The following is a 14,123-nucleotide window of genomic DNA, read 5'->3' as shown; positions in this document are numbered from 1 at the left end:
AGGGGTGTGTCTGACCTTGATAAAGGGCTGGAGAGAACCAAAGGGAATTACAGCATATGAAGAAAGGAATTTTAAACTGTGTCATCCAACGAGGGGGAAAAACATCCCCACTGAATTTAGGGAACACACCCGAACTTCTAACCTGTTGACTTGCTGTCACATAGTGGGAATGAATCCTTAGGTACCTTCAGGACTCAAGGACCTCATCCCTTGGGGGTTTGTCTACCTCCAGCATTCTTCTTCTTCCTAACGTAGTACACATCTCCATCCTGGTATATCCAGCCTAGAAGATTCTAATGGTTTTCACAGGACAATCCATGGTGCCACCCAAGAGTCTTGGATCCAGTTCCCTTAAAGGCCTCACCTTCAGGGTGGTGTGGATTGCCGACTGAATTCTCCCACTTGGAAGGCGTATGTGTACACACACACACACACACACACACACCCATTCATCACACAAGGACATTCTCCTGCCATACCATTCTCACATACCAGATATGTAACATCAGCACAGTAATACTGTCTGATATAATACTTCTCAACCTTCGATGTGCACATAAATCACTTGGATGGGGCTGGAATTATTCACTTCCAACAAGCTCCCAGGTGACACTGCCACTACTGCTGGGCCACAACCCACACTCCAAGTAGCACTGATCTAATCTACAATTCATATTCAACTTTCTTCAGTTGTCTCAAAATATCTTCTACAATTATTTTCTTCCCTCCCCATTCAAGATCCAGGCGGGAATGGTGTGTTGTATTTGGCTATCACATCTCTTTAGGCAGAGGATGTGAACTTTTTATTGGCTGCTCTCTTACTTATCCGAAGACCCAGGAAAAGTGTGGAGATTTCCCCTTGTGAGACCCCCTTCCTCCTAGTTATACTTAGAAAAGGACTACCCTCCTCACAGTCTCAGTAAATGAGGGGCAGAGAGGGAGTGGAAGGAAGCACCTGGAGATGACACTGTGAAGTGCTGAAAGGCTCTATGATGGCTGGGCTCTGTGATATGTTTTTTTTTTTTGCAAATCACGCACATTGACCACCAGGGATATGAGACCTACCTCAGAATAACAGCACAACATTCAAAAATAGCTTCAAAGATGTTTTGCTATTCTTATTCCCAGACTTGAAGAGTTGATCCCGTCTCTCCAGAGAAATTAGAGTCCAACGCTATCAATAAGCATGATGCACTCCCTGAGGTGGACAAATGTCATTTCCTATTTTCTAGGGTTTAGAGTCTAGATAGACATAATCCCTTCTAGAAGAACCCTCCAAAGGACTCCAAGCAGGATGGGCCATGGGGACCTGTAACCATCCAAATCCCACTGTTCTCTACAGTGTGGGCAGCAATCCCCTCTCGCTCAGTGTGCCCATAACCACTGAGCCCTGCTACCTCTTCATAGTGGCCTCTGTTAAAAGCAAATGTCGCCTGTGTTGCCTGGAATTCCTTCTAGATTAGACCAACTAGCTGATGGAGACTCTCACCTGAAGAGTTGGGAATCAGGATAGGCTATTTTTCAAGTTGATGGGGAGGGGTGTGTTATGTGGCATAAGGACTTCCCCACATAGGAGTGGAAGGGCAGATAACAGGAAGCACAGCAGATCATTGGGCATCTGCAACAAGAATAAACCTCTCAAGAAAGGAGATGGCACTGAATGGGGACCGAGAAGTTCCCTGTTCCCCAGCCTCATACTTTGTGCTTAGGTCAACACGTTGCACTCCCACGCAGCAGAGGGATTTTTTCTTGGAATAAAAAAAGAATCCAAGATTAGGTGCTAGATCCATCTCCCCACTTTCACCATAATACAATATTCTACTCTCCCTACAACATTTTAAAGGAGTATTTTAGTCTGTTCTTGAGCATTTCCTTCGCGGGGTCCAAAATGTGCCTGCACTCTTACAGAACTTATAACACTAACAGCTATCGGTTATTGACTGCTTTCAACACAAGCACCATTCTAAGGGCTTTACACACATTCAGTCATTTAATCTCCACAATAGTCCTAAGAGGGCAGTGCTGTTACAATTCCCATTTTACACATGAGGATACTAAGGCACTGAGAGATTTAGTAGCTAGCCCAAGATTACTTATTTCTGGGCCCTAGAAGTGGAGTTCCAAGGTCATTTCTCTAAACTACCTTCTAAGGAGACGCAAAACGAAAACAACTGCTGCCTTACAGAGGTTTCAATCCCAAAATAGGTAGCACCTATCTATTAAGTACTCATTCAACTTATGATTCTTATTTTATTTAATTTTATTTTTGAGACAGTGTCTCGCTCTGTTGCCCAGGCTAGAGTGCAGTGGCACGATCTCGGCTCACTGCAACCCTCACCTCCCCGGTTCAAGCGATTCTCGTGCCTCAACCTCCTGAATAGCTGAGATTACAGGCGTGTGCCACAATGCCCAGCAACCATTCAACTTATAATTTTTAAATTTATAATTCATTGCAAGGTACTTGTCTTTAAAATTTCTTGCCTTGGTTTTCCGTTTTTTCTATTTTCTAAGTTTTGCTTGTGGTGGGCTCAGTACAGGCCTCCTGGGGAAAAACTTGCGCCAGAGAGGAAAGATAAAGGTTTCTTCCATAACTCACCCATGACAGGAAGCTTCCCCACAGCTGCAGGTGGGATTTGAGAAGGGATTTATGGGGGATGGAAAAGGGAGGGAGACCGAGTTGGGAGGTTTGCTGGGACAGAGAGACAGACACCAAAACGTTAGGTAGATAATGGTATTTGTGAACACTCTGAGGTAGCACCCTTGAAGCTCTCTTTTCCACATTCTTCTTTTTTTTTTTTTTTTTTTTTTGAGACGGAGTCTTGCTCTGTAGCCCCGGCTGGACTGCAGTGGCCGGATCTCAGCTCACTGCAAGCTCCGCCTCCCGGGTTTACGCCATTCTCCTGCCTCAGCCTCCGGAGTAGCTGGGACTACAGGCGCCCGCCACCTCGCCCGGCTAGTTTTTTGTATTTTTAGTAGAGACGGGGTTTCACCGTGTTAGCCAGGATGGTCTCGATCTCCTGACCTCGTGATCCGCCCGTCTCGGCCTCCCAAAGTGCTGGGATTACAGGCTTGAGCCACCGCGCCCGGCCCACATTCTTCTTATTATCCCCACCCCATCCCCCCTACCATCCCCTACCCCAGCACCGCCCTCCCCCCGCCCCCGCCACCATCACTGAATCTTGCCTCCTACTTCAGGGAGAACATAGAGGCCATCAAGTAAGAACTTCCTGCCTCTTGGACCATTATGTGCATCTCTTTCCATCTTTGCCTCCTTTCTCTTACCTTGAAAGAGTTGTCCCTCCTTCAGGGTGAGTCCTCCACCCTGTGCTCTAAACCCCATCTCCTCCCTCCTCCTCCATCCACCATCACCTTTATTCCTGCACTTCCATCTGCTCCTTCCTCTCTGCATATGTTTATGCTGAAATCCCTCTTCCTGAAAAATAAAAATTTCCCTCAACTGTGGCTCCTTATAGCAGTTTTCTCTCCTTCCTTCTCAAAGAGTGGCCTGATTTATTCTTCCCATTCCTCACCTCTGTTCCTTCCCAGTAGAACACACCCTGGCCTCTACCTTCACCACCACTGAAATTACCCCTGTTAAGATCACTACGAACTTCTTCACAGCCAACTCCAGAAGTCCTTTTTATCTGGTCTACCTGCAACATATGACTTTGCTGACCACCTCCTCCTTACAACCTCTCCTCTCTTGGTTTCTGGGCCACGGTACTTTCCTGCTTCTCCTATCTCAATCTATCTTCTGAGGAAATTGTCTCCATTTCTTGATGTTTCGTAAGGTTCTATCTCCAACTGTCTTCTCATTGCAATCTACACATTTTCTCTGGGCAATCTCAGCTGTGCATCTCATTTCAGTTACTGCCTTAACCATTTGTCTCCACCCATTGAACTGCCTCTTGTTAGAGCTCTGTTCTCACCGACCCCACTTTTACACTTTCCACTTACTTTTTTTTTTTTTTTTTTGAGATGGAGTCTTGCTCTGTTCCCCAGACTGGAGTGCAGTTGCGTGATCTCAGCTCACTGCAACCTCCACTTCCCGGGTTCAAGCCATTCTCCTGGCTCAGCCTCCCGAGTAACTGGCATTACAGGTGCCCACCACCATGACCAGCTAATTTTTGTATTTTGAGTAGAGATGGGGTTACAGGCGCGAGCCACCGCGCCCGGTTCTACTCACTCCTGATCCCACTCTAATTAGTCTGTCATCCCTACTAGGCCATTTAAACTGCGCTTGCCAAGGTCCCAGCAGCAACCTCCACATTCCAGTGGTCAGTTCTTAGGATCTTTCTTTACTCAATCTCTTAGCAAAATAAGAAATGATTGGTTACTCCTGGCTGGATGCGGTGGCTCATACCAATAATCCCAGCACTTTGGGAGGCTGAGGTGGGTGGATCACGAGGTCGGGAGTTTAAGACCAGCCTGTCCAAGATGGTGAAACCCCACCTCTACTAAAAACACAAAAAATTAGCTGGGCGTGGTGGCAGACACCTGTAATCCCAGCTACTTGGGAGACTGAGGCAGGAGAATTGCTTGAACTTGGAGGGCGGAGGTTGCAGTGAGCCAAGATTGCGCCATTGCACTCCAGCCTGGGTGACAGAGTGAGACTCTGTCTCAAAAAAAAAAAAAAAAAAAAAGGTTGGTTACCCCTTCCGTTTTGAAACTACTCTTTTTGTTTGACTCGTGAAACACCACAGTCTCCATAGAAGGAGCTAGTTTTTATCAATGAGTAAAACAATACCAGGAGACTTGGTGTTCTTTTATTCATTAATGGAAATTAGTTCCTTCTCATCTGTTCAAATCTAGGCGTAACCAAAAGGCTCAGTCCTAAGTCTTCTTCTCTATCCACATTTACTGTCTGGAGACTTCATTCAGTCCTGTGGATGGGTGTTCCCATCCTGTTCTCCAGTGACCTCACCTGGTTCTGTGTCTGAATACTGTTTCGGAGTTAATGATTTCCAAATTGATAACTCTAGCCCTAGCTTTTCAATTTTGGTGTCTAATAGTCATTTCCAATTAGTATTCAAACCAAAATATTTGATTTACACTACCAAGCCCCAATCCTGCCCTCACCCACCTCATTAAATCACGCCACTGGTCACCTAGTTCTTAGGCCAAAAACATGGGAGTCATCCTAGATTTCTCTCTCTCTGATACTCACAGTAATTCCATTGGCAGTCCTGTTGGTTGCACCTTCTAAAGATATTTGGCATTCAACGATTTCTCATCACACCACTATTTTCATCACCTTCTTAGTCGAAGCCACCATTATCTTCTGCCTAGATTAAGGTACTAGCTTCCCAACTGATCTACCTTCTTCCACTCTTGCCACCCCCAAAGACACCACAAGGCAACTGTCAGAGTTAAAAGAATAAGTCACCTCATTTCTGTTCCTGCTCAGAGCCCCCTCATGGCTTCTTACAAACTTAGAATGAAATGAAAATTTCTCATCTTAATCAACTATATAGACTCTATGTCATCCGGTCCCTGCCCACTTCCCCAAGATTATCTTCCACCACTGTCCTCTTACTCACTTCACTCTGGCCACATTAGCCTTCTTGCTCTTCCTTAAACACCCTCAGCTTATTATTCCTCTTTGCATTTGCTGTTCCCTTTGCTTAGAATGTTTTCCCATGTCCTCAAAACTTGGCAGGGCTCACTCCCTAATTCTGTTTAAATGTCACCTCCTCAGAGAGGGATTCCCATGGACACTCTTTCTAAAACAGCTGTTTTAACCATCACCCTTAATCTCTTTATTCTGCTCTGCTTGTTTATTTGGTACTTATCACTCTCGAGATCATTTTTTTTAATTGACTTGTTTACTCATTCATGAGTTTTATGTAAGCAAGGATCTTGTCTTACTGTTGTTTCCTCACTGTCTGGACCACAGTAAGTACTCAATTAATGTTAATTAATAAGTAAATATATTCTGACAAGTCCAAAATCTGATTTTAGCCCTCCTTGCTGATATCAAGGTTCACATTTTTCACCACCTTTGACCCATATGTTCCTAATGAAATTCAAACTCAGTATTTTGAAAACTGAGTTTTCCCACTCTCTCCCCTAAGCTGCTCACACACTCTCCCCTAAGCTGCTCTTTCCCACTCATTCCCAAGCTTATTTAGCAGCACTATCATGCACCTAGGTACCTGAGAGTGATATGGATGTTCTAAATTTCAGCCTCTTCCTCACTCCCAGTTTATCACCAAATGCCATCATTTCTACTTGTATCAGATCATGTTCTAAGTTGCAGAAAACAAAAGTCATTCTAGCTAGCTTAAGAAAAAAAAAGAAATGCATTAATTTATTAGGTAGCATGTAGAATCTTCAGGAAAGTCCAAGGGCCTGACTTGGATACTTTGCAGAGAGAAACAATGCCGCAGTCACCCTGCCTGGCTATCCAGTAGAAATCCTGCTGCTGCCACAGATTGCATGGGAACTCTGGGGTGAAAAGTGACTGCTAAGACTATTGTGCCTCAAAACTCACACTCACAAGCATGGTAGTGTCTCACTACCATCCTTGTTCAGAATGAATTCCATGCAATATCTTCTTCACATCCTTCTCTTCCAGATCAAAGTCCTGATGGCATCTGATGGGCAGAGCTCAGGTCACACGCTTGCATCCTCCTGCCAGAGGTGAGAAAAGGAGTTTCTCACTTCTTCCTTGAGGAGGACGGACTGTAATTGGGAAATTCCCTAATCATAGGAAGGGTGTTCAGGAAAAGCCTGGCAGTTACGAAGCATCACAGATGTCAACTAACACTATCTTCTATTTACCAAGTCCACCCATGGCCCCACCACTGACTCAGTTGTTGTCTTTATAGTTTGTAGTCTTGACTAATGTGGTGACCACGTCGTATCTGGTTCCTCTGCCTCTTTTCTCCCCTCCATACCCGCTAGAGCAGTATGTCTAAAAGCAAATCTTACCATGTCACTCCTTTCCTTACCACACATTATTGTAAAACAAAAGTCCCTTAAAAGCTCTTCATTGCCAATAGATGATGTCAAACTTACTCAAATTGGCACATAAAGCTTCTTACAATGTGGCCCTGGCCCATCTTTCCAGGATCCTCTCCCCTCTCAGGATCTCTCTGTGCTTCCACTGCACCAAATTATTTGCCCTCTCCAAGTGTTGCTCATAGTCTCTGGCTTCCGTTCCCTTGTTCATACTCCTTCCTGCTCCTTGGAATGACCCTTTCCTCAACAAACTCTTAGCCTTCAAAACTCATCTCAAGCATTACCTCCTCTCTGCATCTACCCTAATCCTTCATTCAAGACGTGAAACCCCTAACTAGGTTGACATTTCTCTCAGTATTTATTCTATTTTTAAAATAGTTGTTAACTTCCACATCTGTCTTCAGTACAGGAAGGAACTAGACCGTAAGCTCCGTGGAGGCAAACACCATTGCCTTGTTTTTTTGATTGTTTGTTTTTGTTTTTGTTTTGAGATGGAGTCTCACTCTGTCACCCAGCCTGGAGTGCAGTGGCATGATCTCAGCTCACTACAACCTCCACCTCCCGGGTTCAAGAGATTCTCCTGGCTCAGCCTCCCGAGTAGCTGGGATTACAGGCGTACGCCACCACGCCCAGCTAATATTTTACACTCTTAGTAGAGACAGGTTTTGCCATGTTGCCCAAGCTGGTCTCCAGCTCCTGACCTCAAGTGATCTGCCCACCTCGGCCTCCCAAAGTGCTGGGATTACCGACATGAGCCATTTCACCTGGCCCATTGCCTTGTTTTTGTATCCTGAGCATGGCATCTGGCTCAAAGGCAGACACAATAAACTTGTGTTGGATGAATAGTGATGCTGCTGCTCCTGGCAGCAGCATCTCCATTTATGGAATACTTACCATGTGTTAGGAACTGTATTAAGCTCTATATGTATATATGAGACTATGTATTCCAACACATTGTGTCACTTAATCCATATAATGATTCTGCAAGATAGGAATGATTATCCTCATCTTATAAATGGAGAAAAAGAGCCCTGATGAAAATATTTAACATTCCTGGTATCACATGACTAGAAACCAACTGAGCTAAAATTTGAACTTGAGTTTATTTGACTTCAAAGCCAATGTATTCTTAACCAGTTAACCAATACATTCTATAGTCCCCTGTGAATAAATATTTGAAAGAAAAATCAATGATTATAAAGTGTCATATTGTACTCTGTAGTGAGAATTATGAAATCTCTAGCCTGCACAGCCAGAGTGCTTCCTTTACTTTTTGTTATTTTACTTATTTCATTCTGCTTAAAATACAACTGTTTCTTTCCAGGCCTTAGGAAACAGTAAGCTCCTTGAGGGCAGAAAGTCATATTTTTTCTCTGTCTTTGCCTATTTATATTAGTTTCTGAGGGTTGCCAAAATAAAGTGCCACAAACTGAGTGTCTTAAGCAACAGAAATGTATTGTCTCTCAGTTCAGGAAGTCACAGACCAAGGTGTGAGCAGGGCCACACTCCCTCTGAAGGTATGAGGGGAGGATCTGTCTCAGGTCTCTGTCTTAGTCCGCTCAGTCTGCTATAACAAAATGCTATAGGTTGGGTGGCTAATGAGCAGCAGAAATATGTTTCTCACAGTTCTGGAGGCAGGGAAGTCTGAGCCCAAGGTGTTCATAGATTTGGTGTCCAGTGAGGGCTCACTTTCTGGTTCACAGATGGCCATTTTCTTGCTGTGTCCTTACATGGCAAAAGGGGTGAGGCAGCTCTCTGGGATCCCTTTTATAAGGACTCAGATCTCATTTGTGATGGCTTTGCCCTCATGATCTAATGCCTCCCAAAGGCCCCACCTCCTAATACCAGGACATTGGGAGTTAGGATTTCAGCATATGTCTTTTGTGGGGATACAAACATTCAGTCTGTAGCAGGCTGTCTCTGACCTTCTGGAAGTTCTTTGACTTGTGGCACCGTACCTCTAATCTTCCTATAGCGTTCTCCCTGTGTGCTTGTCTCTGTGTCCAAACTTCCCATTTTTATAGGGACACCATTTATATTAGGGCTCACCCTAATGACCTCATCTTACTGTGATCATCTGCAAAGATCTTTCCAAATACGGTCACATTCACAGGTACTGGGGGTTAGGACTTCAACAAGTTTTGGGGGGACACAATTCAACACATAACATCGTGTGTCTAGCAAAATGTCCTGCACTTATCAGGTGCTCAGTTAAGGTTTGTTGAGAGACCTTGAGAACCACCAGTGAGGCATGGCTTTCAGCCAGTGTGTTTGAGACCCATGGTTAGGGGCAACGTGGATAAGCATTATCTAGTGCCCTCATCACTTCCTGCTAAGTTTCTGCAGGGCTGGTGGGTAGGGAGGGGACACAGCGAAACAGTTCATCATCTTTTAAAAAAACAGTATTTTCTTCCATGAAGAATATAATGTCCTGGGGCTCATTAGTACATAAGAAGAAAAGGATTTGGGTTGGCTGCCTTTATGGCAGCGGTGTCCGGCCAAGAGGTTGTAAACATGCCATCCTCTGGAATGCGTCTGCTTGTCTCGCTTGGCAGATTCCTCAAGGATTGGATGAACTCCAGCCAATGTCTGAGTCTCTGCATCCCACGTGGGGCCCCATGAGAATATGCCCTGCTGTCTCCAGCCTACCCCTCTGTGCCCTCCTGTCCCAACCCTAGTACTGGCCTGAGGGAAGCATTATTTTATTCTATTTTTAAAATTTAGACACATCATATTGAGCACTTCTTAGATGCTTGACACTTTATGTGTCTTGTGTCATTCAGTCTTGGCCACAATATTACAAAGCTGACTTTTCATTATATTGGAGAATATATCTTATATAAAAATAAATAAATATTATCTGGAGAGTTTTAAAAAAATGAAATGTGCAGCCATTACCTGGGATAAGAAACAGAACGTTACCAGTATCTTAAAGACTTCTGTGTACCTCTCTCAGATTATAGTGCCCTCTCCTCCCTGCAAGAAAAACAGCATCTGAATTTTGTATTAATCATACCCCTGCTTTTCTTTATAGTTTACCAAGTATGCCTGTATCTCTTAGAATTTAATACTCAGTTTGGCTAGTTTTTGTTCTTAATATAAATGAAACCATACTGCCTGAGTTTTAGTAGTTTATTTCTGTTGATCATCATTCATCCATGTTTTTGAGATTCATCCATGTTGATACATGTTATAGTCATTTGTACATTTTTTTCTGCTGTGTAATATTCCATTATATAAATATACCAAATTTGTCTATTCTACTTTTTATGGACATTTGAAGAGTTACCAATCATAGCTGTTATGCGTAATACTGCTAGAGCATTCTTATACATGATTTTTAACACACATATGCAATTTCTTTAAGCTACATACTTAGAGGGATAAGGGATGGATTTCAGATATGCATGTATTAACTTTATTAGGTCATGCCAAAGTGTTTTTGAAAATGCTTACACCAGATTATATTTCTGCTAACAATGAGTTAGAGATCTCATTACTCCACATCCTTGCTAACATTTGGATTTATCATAATTAAATTTTTGCCTATTCAGTGGGCATGAAATTGTAATTTTATTATATATTTCCCTGATTACTAAAAAAGATGAGCACTAATGAAGTTGAATGCTCTTTCATTAAATGTCTGTTTTTGATCATTTTTCTAATAGAATCTGTGTTTTTTTATTACAGAATTGTAGGAATTTTTAATATACTCTGGATACTAGTTGTTTGTATATCTGTTGAAATATTGTCTTCATCTTTGTGATTTCTCTTTTTATTCTCTAGATAATGTCTTTCAGTAGCAGACATCTAACAGAATTAGATTTTCTCACTTTTATTTTATGGTTTAGGTTTTTATATCTTGCTTAAAGAATTCCTTCTTTACATTAGAATATCATAAATATATTGTCCTAATTTATCTTCTAAAAGTGTTAAATCTTTGCCTTTCATATTTAAGTCTTAACTCCACTTAGACATGTGTTTGTGTATGGTGTAATGAGAGACCTAATTTTAGGTTTCTCTACGTGGGTAACCAATTGTCCCAACACTCTTTCTTTCTATGCTGGTCTATTAATACAGTGGCAATCCACTGTTTTTCTTGGTACAAACTTATGAGATACATGTGAAATTTTGTTACATGTCTATAATGCATACTGATCAAGTCAGAATATTAAGGGTGTCCATCACCCAAGTGCAATATATTTTTGTTAGCTATAGTCATCCCGCTGTGCTATCAACCACTGAATTTATTCCTTCTACTTTACTGTATGTTTGTACCTTTTAACCCACTTCTCTTCATCCCCCTGCCAAATCACTCTTCCTGGTCTCTGTTATCTATCTTTTCACTCCCTACCTCCATGTGATCAAATTTTTTAACTCCTACATAGGAGTGAAAAAACGTCTTGTCTGTCTTTCTGTGCCTGGCTTATTTCACTTAACATATTAACCTCCAGTTCCATCTATCCTGCTGCACATGACATGATTTCATTCTTTATTATGGCTAAACAATATTCTATTGTATATACATAAACATATATATATACACACAAACATACACACACACACACACACACACACACACACCATACTTTCTTTACTAATTCATCTTTTGATGGACTCAAACTAATTCTACAGTTTTACTATTGTGAAGAGTGCTGCAATTAACATGCAAGTGCAGGTATCCCTTAGATATAGTGACTTCTTTTCCTTTAGGTAGATTCCAAGAGTGGGATTGCTGGGTCAAATGGTAATTCTATTTCGGTTTTCTGAGAAAATTCTATACTGTTTTCTATGGTGGCTGTACTAGCTTATATTCCCACCAACAGTGTATAAGAATTCCCTTTTCTCTGTATCCTCACCAAACATCTGTTATTTTTTATTTAATCATAGCCATTAAGGTGAGGTAATATCTCATTGTGGTATTAATTTTCATTTCTCTGATTATTAGTGATGGTGAGCATTTTTTCATATTCCTGTTGGCCGTCTGTATGTTTTCTTTCAAGAAATGTCTACTTATATCCTTTGCCTATTTTTAAGGGGATTATTTGTTGTTGTTGTTGTTTTTCCTGTTGAATTGCTAGAGTTCTTGTAAATTCTGGATATTAGTCCCCTGATAAATGAATAATTTGTAAATATTTTCTCCCATTCAACAGGTTATCTTTTCTCTGTTGATTATTTATTTACTGTGCAGAAGGTTTTTTGTTTAATTAAGTTCCATTTGTCTATTTTTGTTCTGTTGCCTGTGGCTTTATTTCTGGATTCTCAATTCTGTTCCATTGGTGTATATATTTTTATACCAACACTATAATACTATAGTCTTGTATTTGTTTTTTTGTTTTTTGTTTTTTGTTTTTTTGAGACAAGGTCTCACTCTGTCATCCAGGCTGGAGTGTAGTCTCAATCTTTTGGGCTCAAGTGTTCCTCCCACCTCAGCCTCCCAAGTAGTTGGGACTACAGGCATGTGCCACCACACCCAGCTGCTTTTTTTTTTTTTTTTTTTCTAGTAGAGACAATCACTATGTTGCCCAGGCTGGTCTTAAACTCCTGAGCTCAAGCAATCCTCCTGCCTTGGCCTCACAAAGTGCTGAGATTATAGGTGTGAGCCATCACACCTGGTGCCTTGTAATATATTTTGAAGTCAGGTAATGTAATGTATCCAACTTTGTTCTTTTTGCTTAGGATTGCTTTGGTTATTTTGGTCCTTTGTTGGTTTCATATGAATTTTAGGATTTTTTTCTGATTTTGTGAAGAATGACATTGATATTTTGATAGGGATTGCACTGACTCTGTAGATTGCTTTTGGTGATATGATCATTTTAATGCTATTTATTCTTTCAATCCATGAGCATGGAATGTTTTCCATTTGTTGGTGGAAATGGAATTTAATTTCTTTCATCAGCATCTTACAGTTTTCCTTATAGAGATCTTTCACCTTCTTGGTTAAATTTGTTACTAAGTATTTTACTTTTTGTGCCTATTGTAAATGGTATTGCCTTCTTGATTTTTTTCTCAGCTAGATAATTACTGGTGTATAGAAACACTACTGGGTTTTGTACATTGATTTTGTACCCTGTAACTTTACTGAATTCATTAATGAAAGCTAATAGTTTTTTGATAGAGGTTTTGTTTTGTTTTGTTTTTTGTTTCTTGGTTTTTTTTTTTAGGTAGAAGATCTACCTAATAGTTTTTTTTGTTTTGTTTTTTAGGTAGAAGATCATATCACAAAGAGGAACAATTTGACTTCCTCTTTTCCAATTTGAATGCCTGTTATTTCTTTCTCTTGCCTTATTGCTCTGGCAGAACTTCCAGTACACTGTTGAATAGGAATGGTGAAAGTGGGCATCTTGGTCTTGTTTCAGTTCAGTTCTTTTTTTTTTTTTTTTTTTTTTTGAGACAGAGTTTTTGCTCTTGTTGCCCAAGCTGGAGTACAATGGCACAATCTTGGCTCACTGCAACCCCCGCCTCCCGGGTTCAAGCAATTCTCCTGCCTTACCCTCCTGAGTAGCTGGGATTACAGGCATGCACCACCACACCCAGAAAATTTTGTATTTTTAGTAGAGATGGGATTTCACCATGTTGGTCATGCTGGTCTCAAACTCCTGACCTTGTGATCCACCCTCCTTAACCTCCCAAAGTGCTGGGATTACAGGCACAAGCCACCGTGCCCAGCCGCAGTTCTTAAAGGAAAGGTTTTCACCTCTTCCCCATTCATAAAGACATTAGCTGTGTGTTTGTCTATATGTCCTTTATTATTTTGAGTATGTTTCTTCTATTTCTAGTTTGTTCAGAGTTTTCATTATGAAGAAATGTTGAACTCTATCAAATAACTTTTCTGCTTCTATTGAATTTTATCAAAGGATTTATCTACTTCTATGATCACACAGTGTTTTTTCTTCATTCTGTTGATGTGATGTATCATGTTTGTTGATTTGCATATGTTGAACCATCCCTTGCATCCCTATTATAAATCTCACTTGATTGTACTGTATTACCTTTTTGATGTGCTGCTGCATTTGGTTTGTTAGTATTTCATTGAGGATTTTTGTCTTTGTGTTCATTGTGGATGTTGGCCTGTGGTTTTCTTTTTTGTTTTGTCCTTGTCTGGTTTTGGTATTAGGCTGGTGTTGGCTGCATAGAATGAGTTAGGGAACATTCCCTCC

Source organism: Chlorocebus sabaeus, chromosome 4, assembly GCF_047675955.1.
Source record: "Chlorocebus sabaeus isolate Y175 chromosome 4, mChlSab1.0.hap1, whole genome shotgun sequence".
NCBI classification, from domain to species: Eukaryota; Metazoa; Chordata; class Mammalia; order Primates; family Cercopithecidae; genus Chlorocebus; species Chlorocebus sabaeus.
The sequence above is the reverse complement of the archived record's forward strand: the minus strand, read 5'-3'. Positions refer to the sequence as shown.